Source organism: Aethalodelphis obliquidens, unplaced genomic scaffold (genome assembly GCF_003676395.1).
Source record: "Aethalodelphis obliquidens isolate GAN/ISIS:26980383/991018 unplaced genomic scaffold, ASM367639v1 scaffold26, whole genome shotgun sequence".
NCBI lineage: Eukaryota > Metazoa > Chordata > Mammalia > Artiodactyla > Delphinidae > Aethalodelphis > Aethalodelphis obliquidens.
Genome location: NW_020837970.1, coordinates 10,855,205 through 10,868,902, shown reverse-complemented (window position 1 = coordinate 10,868,902; position 13,698 = coordinate 10,855,205). Strand labels below are relative to the sequence as shown.

General features: G+C 40.2%; 1 protein-coding gene across 3 annotated transcripts in view; it reads left to right on the top strand.

Annotated features, from left to right (window-relative positions):
* Positions 1-2,813: 2,813 nt before the first annotated feature.
* Positions 2,814-13,698, top strand: part of HERC1 (HECT and RLD domain containing E3 ubiquitin protein ligase family member 1) — a 215,740-nt gene continuing 204,855 nt past the window's right edge. For 2 of the 3 annotated variants that reach the window (XM_027123253.1, XM_027123252.1), the window contains exon 1: positions 2,814-2,925. The gene's annotated coding sequence lies outside the window, so the exon portion shown is untranslated. Of the gene's footprint in view, positions 2,926-3,187; positions 3,334-13,698 lie in introns of those variants that run through there. The other variant, XM_027123251.1, reaches the window with a different exon arrangement.

Genomic DNA, 13,698 nt, shown 5'->3' with positions numbered 1-13,698 from the left:
CAGTTTCAAATTTTACAGGTACTCAGAGAAAACTGCAATAGTTACACTCTGTTTAAAGGATGATATATTCCAGAGGACCTACTAAAATACCTATCACACATCTATAAATATCAAGTTACAATAAACATCTTGCCCTTCCTTTGTATCCTCCTTCTCTGGTGGAGCAGTAGGGTAAACACGTTTCAGAAGTTGGGTGCCTAACTTTACAATTTTGCTCATTCAACCAACAAAAAAATACAGGGCAATGGAATCCACATTGGTGGTTATTTAGCTACCTTTTCATGGAGATTTATCTCCACCTTCAGTCTTCAGGACCCGAGAGGGCATGGACCTACTTTGTACAGCCTACAGTTCCAGCATGATGTCTTACACAGAGTAGGCACAAATAAATGTGAGAAATAATTGAATAATATATACACTCTCTTGGAGTTTCTTTGTGGGGAACATGATTAAGAATAAAGTGCTAATATCTATCTCAAAGTCTTTTTGTAAAAAAGTGGAGTATAAAGAAACACATAAAAATAAGGGGGCTTCCCTGGTGGCACAGTGGTTGAGAGTCCGCCTGCCGCTGCAGGGGACACGGGTTCGTGCCCCGGTCCGGCAAGATCCCACATGCCGCGGAGCGGCTGGGCCCGTGAGCCATGGCCGCTGGGCCTGCGCGTCCGGAGCCTGTGCTCTGCAAGGGGAGAGGCCACAACAGTGAGAGGCCCGTGTACCGCAAAAAAAAAATTAATTAATTAATTAATAATAAGGTATTGTTTTCACATTTTGGAAAAGCTTCTTGGCCTCTGATAGGCAGTATTACCTGGATCAGAAGGACTGGCTGAAGGGAACTCCTGGAGACCAAGTATGTGAGGGGGAATGCATTCTCTTTTTCTGGTGTTTAAAAAGAAGCTGTAAGAACAAAATGTTTCTAATTAAGATACCACTGATCTTTCCCTCCATTAATTCCATCTTTCTTCAAAGCTAATGGGTATATACAATGACTTCACATCAAAGACTCTTTTCTAATGGTTTAGGAGATGTGCGTTTTATTAGAACAAAGCAGAACTCACAACCCACAACAGAGCAATTTGTTGAAGTTATTTTGGAGTTGATTTACGGATCACTCTTTAGGAAATGGACTGGATCCTCATTATGTGTGCTATCTTTCTAAACCTTCTCCAAGAAGTGTTTCAGCTGTGCTTCCTCTCACTCAATCCTTCCTCCATACACTTATCACTTGCAGTCTCCTCACATGGCATTATACTTACCTATTTTCTTCCCTTTCTCCTACCATTACACCATAAGCTCCTTGAAGACAGGTATTAAAGCTTGCTCAACTTAGTATATTCAGTGTCTTGCACAAGTGCCTGGTTTATGATAGGCATTCAACAAAGATCTGTTAAATGAATGGATGAATGAAAATAATGTGTCACATTTATAGAGAGTTTTAGGCTTGCAAGTACTTTCCTATGTTATTTGACTCCCATGATACTCCGAGGCAGGCAAGATACCCATTATTAGCCGTATTTACAGGTTAGAAAGGCTGTAAAAAAAAAAAAAGTTACACACATAATAAGGCCTAGCATTTAATAAGTAATTAATATGTGCCAGGAGCTTTACATATATATATATATATATATATATATATATATATATTTTTTTTTTTTTTTGCTGTACGCGGGCCTCTCACTGTTGTGGCCTCTCCCGTTGCAGAGCACAGGCTCTGGACGCACAGGCTCAGCGGCCATGGCTCACGGGCCTAGCCGCTCCGCGGCATGTGGGATCTTCCCAGACCAGGGCACGAACCCGTGTCCCCTGCATCGGCAGGCGGACTCTCAACCACTGCACCACCAGGGAAGCCCCTTTACATATATTTTACTCCTCACAGGAGCCCTGTGATAATAAGAACTAACATTGTGAGTTGACATATAAGGACCTGAGGTTCGGAGAGGTCAAGCAACTTCTCCAGAGTCACACACCTGGTAAGTGGGATTCCAGAATTCTCACCTATGTGACAGTGAAACACATTATTTGACAGTGAGTCAAAAAACTCTTAGGCTAAACTGCGTCGCATATATCCAACTTATCTCCGCATATATCCATGGGGCAAGCACTCCCTCTTCTGCCTATATCACAATTTTTTACATTAGTGACACATACATGGCCTGTATGCTGCATATTCCTCATATGTCCCCAGTTAGATTGTGAACTTCTGGAGGGCAGCGATCGGCTCCATGACCTCAGGCAGTTACACATAACTGCTGCTCGTTAGAAAATTTTCAACGAAGGATACCAGGATGGTGGCTATAAATGCGGAGTCTTGGAGTAAGAACAGGTACAGAAGGAAGACGGGGACCGGTGTATTCATTCCACAACTTAATGAGCACCTGGGCCGGTGTTAGGTGCTGGAGACACAGTGATGACTAGGCCAGTCAGGGTCCCTCCACTCATGAGACTTCACTGTAGAGGTCGAGGTCAAGGTCAAGATCAAAGTCATAATTTACCTCTGTGTTCCTCAGTGGAAAAAAGAGGGGTCGCAGGCCCCAGCATCTGCAGGGTTTTGGCAGTCCTGCAGCACAAATTCATGAATAAAAAGCTAGAAGTAACTCAAGTGAACCGCTTTCATGTGATTGAACTTGACCGGCCAGAAGTCTTGGGCTGGCTGGTGTGGGAGATAAAGAGCGCAGAGCGCGTGGCGCGAGTCCGAGATAAAGGGGTGTGGCCGCCTAGCCTCTGCAGCCAGTTTTTCCACGCGTCGCTCCATCTGGCAGCAACAGGACGCGGGGCAGTAGGGTCTTCCAGGCCCACCACGAGGAAAAGGGGGCGCGTTGGCTGGCCCCCGTACTGCTCACCGCCGTTTATGAAACGCCCCCCAAATGTGCCTCATGCGGAGTCCGATCCTCGCGGACGCACCGAGCTGCCTGGCCTCTGCGCTGAAAGGTGAGGGCTGCGCGGTAACTGGGTGTTCTTAGAATCTAGGCTTCCCACCCCCATCCATTATTAAATCCCAGTCTCTTTTCCCGTTCTCCTGCACCCTGGCCCGAACACTCCTCCACCGAGCACTCCTCCCCCACCTACTCTTGCCTCCCGCGCTAGGCCTGGGGGGCGGGGCGCGGGCTCCAGGCTGCGCGAGAGTTCCGCCCAAGTCCCGCGAGACTCCCCGGCCGCCGCCGCTGCTGCTGTTGCTGCTGCCGCTGCTGCCGCCGCCGCCGCCTCCTACGTCTTTCCCTTTGACAAGTCGCCGCTGCTGCAGCAAAAATAAAGGACGCGGCCACCGCAGCCGCTGCCGAGCCTGGCTCGGGTCGCCGGAGCCGCGCCCCACCCCCGCCAGCTCTGGAGCCGCGTATGGTAACGCCTTCTCTTCTGTCCTGCAGGCCGCCTGTGCGTGCGCCCAGCTGGCCCGGCAAGGCCAGCCGGAGCCGTTCGGGGGCCGCCGCCGAAGGGGGCCACTGGGGTCCTGGGTGGGAGGCAGGCAGAGGCCTGAGGAAGTCCTCCCGGCGCGGTGCGGCTCCTCGGCCCCTGAGGCCTCTCGCTGCCTGGGCGGCTACAGAGCCGCGTTAGAAGCCGAGCGGCTGGCCCGAGAGGGCGGAGGAACCCGCCCCTCTGGCGGCTTGCTGTATCAGTCCACGGGCCTCGGGGGTCGCGTCTCTGACCTCCCCCACTCCTTTATCTGCTAAGGAGAGTCCCGCCCCCCACCGGGGCTCGGACCGCGGGGTGGGGTGGCGGCCCGACTCTATTTCGGGATCCGAGGAGAGCCGCGACCCGGGTGCCCCCCGTCACCCTCCACCTTTGGAGGGGTGGAGGTTGGGACGACGTGTCTTTCCCTTTTGCTCCGCTTTTTGGGTGGGGGCAGCTCATCATCTGGTAAACCTTTTTTCAAATCTGCCTTTATAAAATAACAATTTATAAAGCTTTTGCTACTGGGAGGGGAGACGAGATACATTGTTAAGTCTCTGGGGTGAGATGAGGAGGATGATGAGTGGAGCTGTCTCAGGGAACATAGTGAAACCTTTCCTGTGATGGGTGGCAGGTTCTTGGGAGACACAGGAGGACCGGAGCTGGTACGATCTCTCCCAGGAGGTTATGTAAAAGACATGCTGTGCATCCTAGAGAGCTGTGAAACACAGGGACAGAATTTTGCTTTAATTTAACAATGGTTTCTATAATGCAGTAGAAAATATGGATACTCAGAATAATAGGAATACCAAATCTGAACACACTGACCCATCCTCGTAATTCCATTTCCAGAGGTAGCATTTCATGGTTAACATTTTGGTGTATTTCCTAACAGACACTTAACAGTTTTTGGCTCATCCTTGACTGGGACTTCCCCATTCTATACATGTTGGAAAAATGATTTGTTTTATTTGAGTCACTTCTTTGACCTGCTTGATTAAAACTGGTTACTTGTTCATTAGCACGGGCTGTACTCTGTCATCACTATCTCTTTCATTGGGCCCTCTTCCAAATTGATTATTAGCTAAATGCTTTTAAAAAAAGAAAACATTAAAAATTATTATTTACTTGGATCTAGGACATATGTATCTTTACAGTTCTGCCTGTGGGGGGTGCTGTAAAGGAGTAGTATTTGTGGAAAGCAAATAAACTTTGATTATTATGGTGGGAAGAAACCTGTTTACTTCAAGGCTTTATAAAATTGGCTCCCATTGGTTATTTTTAGACCCGAATCATTATGTGGCATTGTTTGCTTCATAGTGCTTTTGTGATTGGGATGGGATGGGATGGGATGGGATGGGATGGACATTGGTTATGTAGATTTCTATAGTGTGTGTTTATACAAGCAAAATTGAGTGTCCTTGGTACCTGTGTGCATATATATGTACACACATGTGTATTAAGCACCTGTACGCATTCATAAATCTTGGAAGTGAGTTAAAATGTGTTGTTATATTATTTGAAGAAAGAAAGCATTAGGTAGGGCAAAGAATAGTCTTGCAATATTTCCCCCAAATCACATGACAGTTTTATATGGCAGAATGAGACATCTAGGGAGGTTGAAAATCTGGAGGCTTTTAAAAATAGGATAGATTGTCATCTATCTGGGGTTGTCATTGGAATGGCCTATTAAGGCCTCTTGTAATTCTAAACTTTTATGAATTTTGCTTTCCCTAAGGTTCTTATCACTTTGCTTCTTAAATTTCTAGTCATGCTGTTTGCTCGTGACACTTACCCATTCATTTGCTCGTCATGTATTCCACTCCCAATGCAGGCATCGTGGTGGTGCGTGGAGGAGAAAGCAAATGTAAACATGTCACTTAATCTGTTTATTAATATAAACATCTGAAAATCTTATTTGATAAAAGGAATTTCAGAAGACTTGTTGATTAGGCTGGGTTGGTTAGTAGAGGATGCAGATAATAAATACAGTACAATTCTAATGTCCCAAGCATTTTTTCCCAAAAAAGATGAAATTACTCAATATTTGAAATTTAAAAAAAAAGACTGCATACATTGAACAGCTGATTTTTTAAAATTCAGATTTTCAGAACTTAAAATAACAATGATGATGACTTTGTAGTTTAGGGTGTGGAGAGAAGTTTGTATTAGGATAAAAGCAAATTGACTTGAGAAAAACCTTGAATTTTATGGTTGGACAACTATGTGGTAATAAGTAACAAACTTACTGTAATCTATTGACAGTTTTTTATGTAAATAAAACTTTGGCTTAACAGACAAATGAAATATGTTATTTTGGGCACATACTACAGATTATCACGATATTGAAAACATAAAAAAAATTGGTTGTTTTAAAAGAAGTTTGCAAAGCCAGTAAAGTTGCAACAGCAGCAAATTTTTTTTGACTAAAAATGGCAGAAGGTATAAAAAACATAACGTAGGTAATTTACTTTTTAGATGCCCGATCTGGTTTTTATGATTTTCGTTTGTTCTGCTGTCACTTACTAGACCCTCTAAATTAATGGGAATATTAAATTCCAGATGAGATCCCTGAGCAAGGGAATAAGACATTCGCATAAGATGATCGATTGATGGATTTTATTTATTTTTAACTTTATTTTGAAATAATGTTAGACTTACAGAAACGTTGCAAAGATAGTACAGAGAGTTCCTATATACCATTCACATGGCATCCTCTATTGTTGAAGACTTACATAACAATGATCAAACCCAGGAAATTCGCATTGGTGAAATATTATTAACTAAACTACAGACTTTATATGAATGTCACCAGTTTTTCCCCAGTGTATGTTTTTTTTTTTTCTCTTCCGGGATCTAATCCAGGATCCCACATTGCATTTAGTTGTTAATATCTTCCTAGTCTTGTCTACAATCTGTGACAGTTCCTCTGTTTTTCCTTGTCTTTCATGACCTTGACACTTTTGATGAGTACTAGTCGGTTATTTTGTATAATATTTCTCATTTTGGGTTTGTCTGATGTTTTTCTCATGATTAGATTGAGGTTCTGTATGTTTGCAAGAAAACTACAAAAGGGATGTGTCCTCAGTGCATCATACTAGAGGGTACATGGTGCTGATATGTCTTATTGCTAGTGATATTTTAACCTTGATTGTTTTATTAAGGTGAACTCTGCTGTATTCTCCACTATAAAGTTACTATTTTTCTTTTTGTAATTGATACATATCTTAAGGGAGATACTTTGAGACTATGCAGATAGTTTCTCCTCAGACTTTCTCCCCCTGATTTTAGCAACCATTGGTGGATGTTGTCTGCAACAGTTATTACTGTAGTATTTGCCTACTGGTGATTTTGTTATTTCCCTCGTTCCTTTTACATTTATTATTGGAATTCTTCTGTAAGAAAGAGATGTCCCTTCCTCATTTATTTGTTAAATTATTTATTTTTATAATTATGACTTCATGGATATTTATTTTATTCTACAGATTCTACTTCAATAGTATCATTATCTTATTGCTCAGATTCTTCCAGTTTTGGCCATTAGGAGCTCTTTCGGGTTGTCCTCCACCCTTTTTTGAGCACTTCCTTATATTCTGGCACCACAGGCTATATTCCATGCTGATCTTGTATTTTTCCTTGTACCTGTCCTGAAATCAACTACTTCTCTAAGGAGATCTTGTTCCTTTTATTGGAGAACAGAATTTAAATCAAGATCTGAATGCTAGGTATGCTCACTGGAGTGTCATTGCTCCTAGGCCCTCAGAGGACAGAGCTAGGAGATATGTGTATATATACTAACTTGCTCACACATGCTAGCAGACACACACACACACACACACACACACACACTTATTTCTGTATTTGTCTTTCCCTATATTTTAAAAACCATATTTGAGTTCATATTAATATCTTGTATTCCAGTCCAACACAAGGTTCATTCCAACCTTTTCTTTTTATTTATTTATTTAATTAATTTTTATTGGCGTATGGCTGCTTTACAATGTTGTGTTAGTTTCTGCTGTACCAACCATTTATTTGTAACTTTTTTCCTGACAGTGAGAAACCTGCCTCTCATTATCTATAATACTGTATACTAATTTATTTGTTCAATTTTAGAATGCACATCAAGTAGTGACCGATTGCTAACCCTTATGAGAAACATATTTACCAATGAGTGCAGTATTTGTATACATGTTTTTTTTCTTGTCTTTAGCCTTGCAGTATGTAGTCAACATACTGTTTTTCAAAGTTACTTAGGTTAATTCTTTTGTTCCTCACTTCCTTTAGTGTGGTTATATTATTCATCTGTAATGCAGTTCTCATTCTTTGTATCCTATTTTGGTTTCCTCCAATTCTGGTTGATTTTATTTCTTTTGGTATATGAAACATTACTGCTACTAAACATTACATTAAAAAACATATACTCATAATTGTCACTCCTTATCCCTACTACCCTATTCCCATTCCCTCCCCTCCCCCTTTTCCCCACCTGTTTTCCATGCCCTTAGGTAACCAGCTTCTTTAGTTTCTTGTTTATCCTTCCATTATCTTTTACACAGATGAACAGATTGTGTTTTTTTGGTATTCCTTTTTTTCTTGCATGCAGTTTTTTAACTTGAGGTACAATTCACAAAACACAAAGCTCACCCTTTTGAAGTGTACAAATCATTGTTTTTTAGTCTATTCATAAGGTTGTGCAACCATCACCACTACCTAATTTTAGAACATTTTCATTATCCGGAAATGAAACCCTGTATTCATTAGTAGTCACTTCCTAGTCCCCCTTCTCCAGCCACTAGTAACCGTACTTTCTGTTTGTATGAATTTGTCTATTCTGGACATTTCATGTAAATGGAATCATATGATATGTGGACTTTTGTGCCTGGCTTCTTTCACTTAACATAATCTTTTCTATGTTCATCTATGTTATAGCATGTGTCAATACTTCATTCTTTTTATGGCTGAATAATATTCCATTGTATGAATATACCACACTTTGTTCATCCATGCATCAGTTGCTGGACATTTGGGTTTTCTTTTCTTTTTTGGCTATTATGAACATTCAGGTACAAGTTTTTATGTGGACGTATGTTTTCAGTTCCCTTGGGTATATACCTAGGAGTGGAATTACCGGGTTGTATGATAACTTTTTGAGGAACTGCCAAACTCTTTTTCCCATTCCCTTCTTTCTTATATGAAGAGTGGCATGTTATAGATACTTTTTGCACCTTTTTTTCAACTTACTAGTATGTCCTGGAAATCACCCCAACAGTTCATTCTTTTGAAGAGATAGTCTTTTGATATTCTCCATTCTTTTTTTAAAAAAATTAAAAATTTTTGATTTATTTATTTTTTGGCAGCACCATGTGGCTTATGGGATTTTAGTTCCCTGGCCAGGGATCTAATGCAGGGTCCCAGTAGTTAGAGTGCTGAGTCCTAACCAGTGGATCACCAGGGAATTCCCAGATATTCTCCATTCTTTTTTACAGCTGTATAGTACTCTACTGTGTAGATGTATCCTAAGTTATTCAGTCATTCTTTTATATGTGAGCACTTAGGTTGTTTCCTATATTTTGCAGTTATAAACAAACTTGCAGTAAGTGACCTGTGAATATATATTTTTGTAGTGTAAGAGATGTATCTTCAGGGTAGATTCCTGTAAGTGGGATTGCTGGGTCAAAAGTTCTGTGCATATGTAGTTTTGTTAGGTATTGCCAAATTTTCCTCCAGGAGTGTTGTAATAATTTGTGTTCCCACCAGTAATGTATGAGAGCACCTGTTTTCACCACAGCCTTACCAACAGAATGTGTTGTTGTGCTTTTTAATATTTTTGTTTTTGCCAGAGATGAGTGATTTTAAAAAATGCCCTGCAGTCATTTCAGTGACCGGAACCCATCGTGGAAGGGCACTTAATGCCTGCTGTTGGCAGGTTCTTTTTTTTTTTTTGGTCGCGTTGGGTCTCCATTGCTGCGTGCGAGCTTTCTCTAGTTGTGGCGAGCGGGGGCTACTCTTCATTGTGGAGCACGGGCTCTAGGCGTGCGGGCTTCAGTAGTTGTGGCTCTAGGGCTCTAGAGCGCAGGCTTAGTAGTTGTGGCGAGCGGGCTTAGTTGCTTCGTGACATGTGGGATCTTCCTGGACCAGGGCTCGAACCTGTGTCCTCCGCATTGGCAGGCGGATTCTTAACCACTGCGCCACCAGGGAAGTCCCGTTGGCAGGTTCTTACAGCTTGAAAATGAAATATATTGTCCACTAATACTGTACTGATGACCTGTAGGTTATTTTGTGCAGGGGAAATTGACTAGAAGGCAATTTCCGATCTAGCCAGGATTGCTCATTTGAAACTTTTTGCATTTAATGGAGTTGCTGCATTGATTCATAATACCTGTGCTCTGAAATACTTGTGGAGTTTAACAAAGGATAACTGAAATTGTAAGGGGAATACTTTTTCCTCTAGAGTATGTATGAGATAGTAATTATTGGTTCACATTGTATGTTAGTTATTTTGAACAGGACATACAGTACATATTGACACTATGGTATGGTAGTTATTTGAACAGTAATGGCTTTATCTGGAATCTGTTTTATTTCCATAAGAAAGAAGGCCAATCTTAAGGAAGAAGAAATCGAGAGTTTAAAGTTCTGGATTAGGATAATCCTATCAGATTTTAGTGGTGCCAAGAAAGTAAGACAACATGAAAAACATCTCCATCTTACAAGGTAACAGGTTCTTCTGCTCAGGGAGGCTGGAAATTTAGGTTCTTTCACCAAAAAGGACATTGTTCCAGGTGCTTGGAACACATTAATGAAAAAACAAATATTCGTGCACTGGAGGAGCTTATATTCTAGTGTTTTTCTGATGAATTGATGTTCTCAGGAAAACAGATGATGAGTGCCGATTGTGAGTAGAATCAGCAGAGGTCTGGTGTATTCTTACAATCACCTTTAGTGGTATAAAACCCTCAAATAACACTTTATTTTACTGGTTACAAAGCAAAGCCATGAAAAGGTTTCCACAAGATGGTAACTTATGTTGTTCACCAATCTTTTTTTCTCTCATTTTAAGTGATTCCTACCACTAGTAGTAGTAGTAGTAGTAGTAGAATAATAATAATAACAACAATAGAATAATAGTATATATAGTATAGTTTTTTTCTCATCTGGGGTTCCATGAGAGAACTAAACCCTAATGTTCTAGGACATTTGAGCATTAATTGTATGTGAAGAATAAACTTCTCTCCAGTGCACCTAGAATGGCACTAGTTATCTACTGTCCTTGGGAGAGTTGAAAAAGATTCATTCCAATATTCATTTCAAGTTCTATGGTTCAGATGATGAACCCGGTTGAGAAAGGTCATAGTCATTATAGTTAATTAGATATTTTGTTTGTTTGTTTTTCTAACTTATTACCACTTATTAGTAGAGTGATGTTGGATAAGTTTTTATCTCTTAGCCTATTTTCTGATCTATAAAATGGGAATGATGATAGTTGCTACCTCATAGGGCTCATGTGAAGATTAAACAAAAAAGTTTTTCCCATCTACATTTATCCATTTCTGTGGCTTTAAGAACTATCTAAATGTTGATGGACTTCCACATTTATATCTTCAGCCCTGACCCCTTTCCTGAGGTACAGTGTCATAGTTCATCTGCTTATTCCATATCTCATTTGGCTGTCTAAAAGGCTTCTCAAACTAAATTTGCACAACACAGAAGTTGTGATTCCTGTCCTCACCATTTCCTCCCAATGTGCCCTTAGTAAATGGCAGGACCATTTACCTAGTCACTCAGGCCAAAAGCCTAGGTGTCACATGTGATTCTTTTCTTTTCTTTATACCCTATAATCAGCCCATCAGCAAATCCTCTTGGTTCTGTCTTTTGAATATATTTCTAATGTGATCAGATATCATCATCTCTACCTTATTACTCTGGTCTAAACCACCATCATGTCCTGGTTAGATAATTACAAGAGTCTCTTAACTGTTTTCCCTGTTTTCTCACTTGACCTCCTACAGTCTATTCTGCCGTTTCACAGCTAGAATGATCTTTTTAACTGTTCATCAGATAAGCCACTCCTCTATTTAATACTTTATAATGACTTCCTTTTATAATTAAAATAACAGGCAGATTCCTGGCCATGGCCTGTAAAGTCCTCCATGATGTAGTCCCTGTCTCCTTCTCTCTGTTCACTCCACTTCTGCTACACTGAACTTTGCTATGTTCTTTGATCATGCCAGGTGCATTCCCAGGGCTTAATACTTGTTCTTGCTCTGTTCTTCCCTCAGGTCTTTGTACTGCTTGCTCCCTCACATCATTCAAGTGTCTGCTTAAAAAGGGGTTCAGAGAGTCTACCTCTTTAGAGATCTCCAATGAGCACACTATACAAACTAGTGATCACCTTGCCCCTAATTTCTCCTTGTCTCTCTTGCTTTATTTTTTTATAGTACACTTTCTGAAATTTAATGATTTATTTGTCTACTTGTTTATTACTTGTCTTCCTCACTGGAATGTAAACTCTGTGAGAGCAGGAACTCCATAACCTGTTCATTCCAGTGCCTAGAAAAGTCCCTGACACATAGTAAGCCAGAGATGCAGCTCTAGGTAGTTGTCTGTGGAGTGAAGTTATCTCTAAATTAGATTAAGTGATTCTGCCTTTTTAAGATTTTAAGCCACAGAAGAACTATTAAATCAGTTAAGCAATGCTGTGAATTTTTTGCATTAGACACTCATATGTGAGGTGTTAAGATTTAGAATTTATAACATTATCAGGAGCAAATAATTGTTCAAATATGTGCTAAGTAATATTTAAAAAATAAGCTTGGAGTGTAGCGCTTGTGTTTGTTGCAGTGTTTAACATACTTTGGTTGTCCTCTAATTATATGTTAATGTAATAATAATATTTCCTCTTGCTCTGGCAAGCTATTTTTCCTCACTCTAAACTCTTGATTTAAAGTCTCCGTTGATCTTGATTTTTTTGGGGGGGGATATGTTATTATCCAAGCTTTTTTTTTTAAAACTTAATATAGTAGGATTTATAGAAGCCCTTTTAAATTTTGCCATTTGAGAAGACCTTTCCTGTTAGTCACTATACAAAACTGTTCATGGGAAGTTTTATATGATACAATTCAAATAAACACCTTTGCTAACTGATAGTAGTAGAAAGCTAGGATAACCTAGGAATATTATATTATCTATGTGTTAATATAATTTAAAAGCATGTGGGGCCCAGTATCTTTTATATAAAGTATCATTGAACTTTCTTATACAACTAAACATCCAGTGATATATTGATACATTGAAATTTTATCGGTAATATGGTCATAGTTTGACTTCTTAAAATCGCTCATTCTTTTGAAAAGAAGGAATGACGACGAATGATGGAGAGATTTATGTAATTCAGTGAAGGTGGTGTGGTGGAGTGGCCAGATGCACAAATAAAGTAATAATATTCGGTAACACTTACTGAGCATTTATTGTGCACCAGGCACTATTCTAAGAACTTTATTGTATAAATAATATTAAGTCTGGTTGAATTGTTTATTATTTAAGCCACGTTTATTTTGTAGATAGGAAATTGAAGCACAGAAAGGTTAAGTAACTTGCCCAGGATCACATAGCTAGTAAGTGGTGGAGGCTGGATTAGAATTCAGAAAGAAAGGCAGGTGTCGGTGGAAACTGTGGGAGGCAGAGCATGGAAACGGCCAGCCTCAGTGTGATGGTTTTGTCTGATCTAAAATCCCATCCAAATAATGTCGTTTGGGCAGGACCATTCTACATAGGTGTTCAGAAACTCATGTTGACAGTGAGACAGACTTTTAGGTGTCGCATGTTGCTTTGACTTCTTAGAGAATGTTTCTAGTTTTCTTCTGCCAAAGAAGGGTAATAGATGTTAGAAGAGAACAACAATTGGAATAAGGATTGAACGTTGCTATAGAAAGGTGAATATTAGTGAGTCTTTATACACTGAAATAAGTTTTTCTTGGTAGACCTTGAAACAATGATATTAAGTAGCAAGTTTAGTCTGCAAACTGTCTAGAGTGCAAACAAGTAATGAAATAATAATGCCTTATATTTGTATATAGCCTTTCAGTTTTCAAAGTAGTTTGGTAAACATTTTCCCAATTTATCTTCATAATACCTCTGTGGGATAGGCAGGGTAGATATTCTGCCATTTGATAAGCTTCCACAGAGGAGAGAGGTAGCTGCCTAATAAACAAGCCCTTGAATAACCTCTAGTTGCTAGATCCTCTTTTATGAAGGTTCTATTCATAAAGGAAGTTGCTATTCCTTTGCAAAACTGCCAGAGTGTAAGTGGTGGAC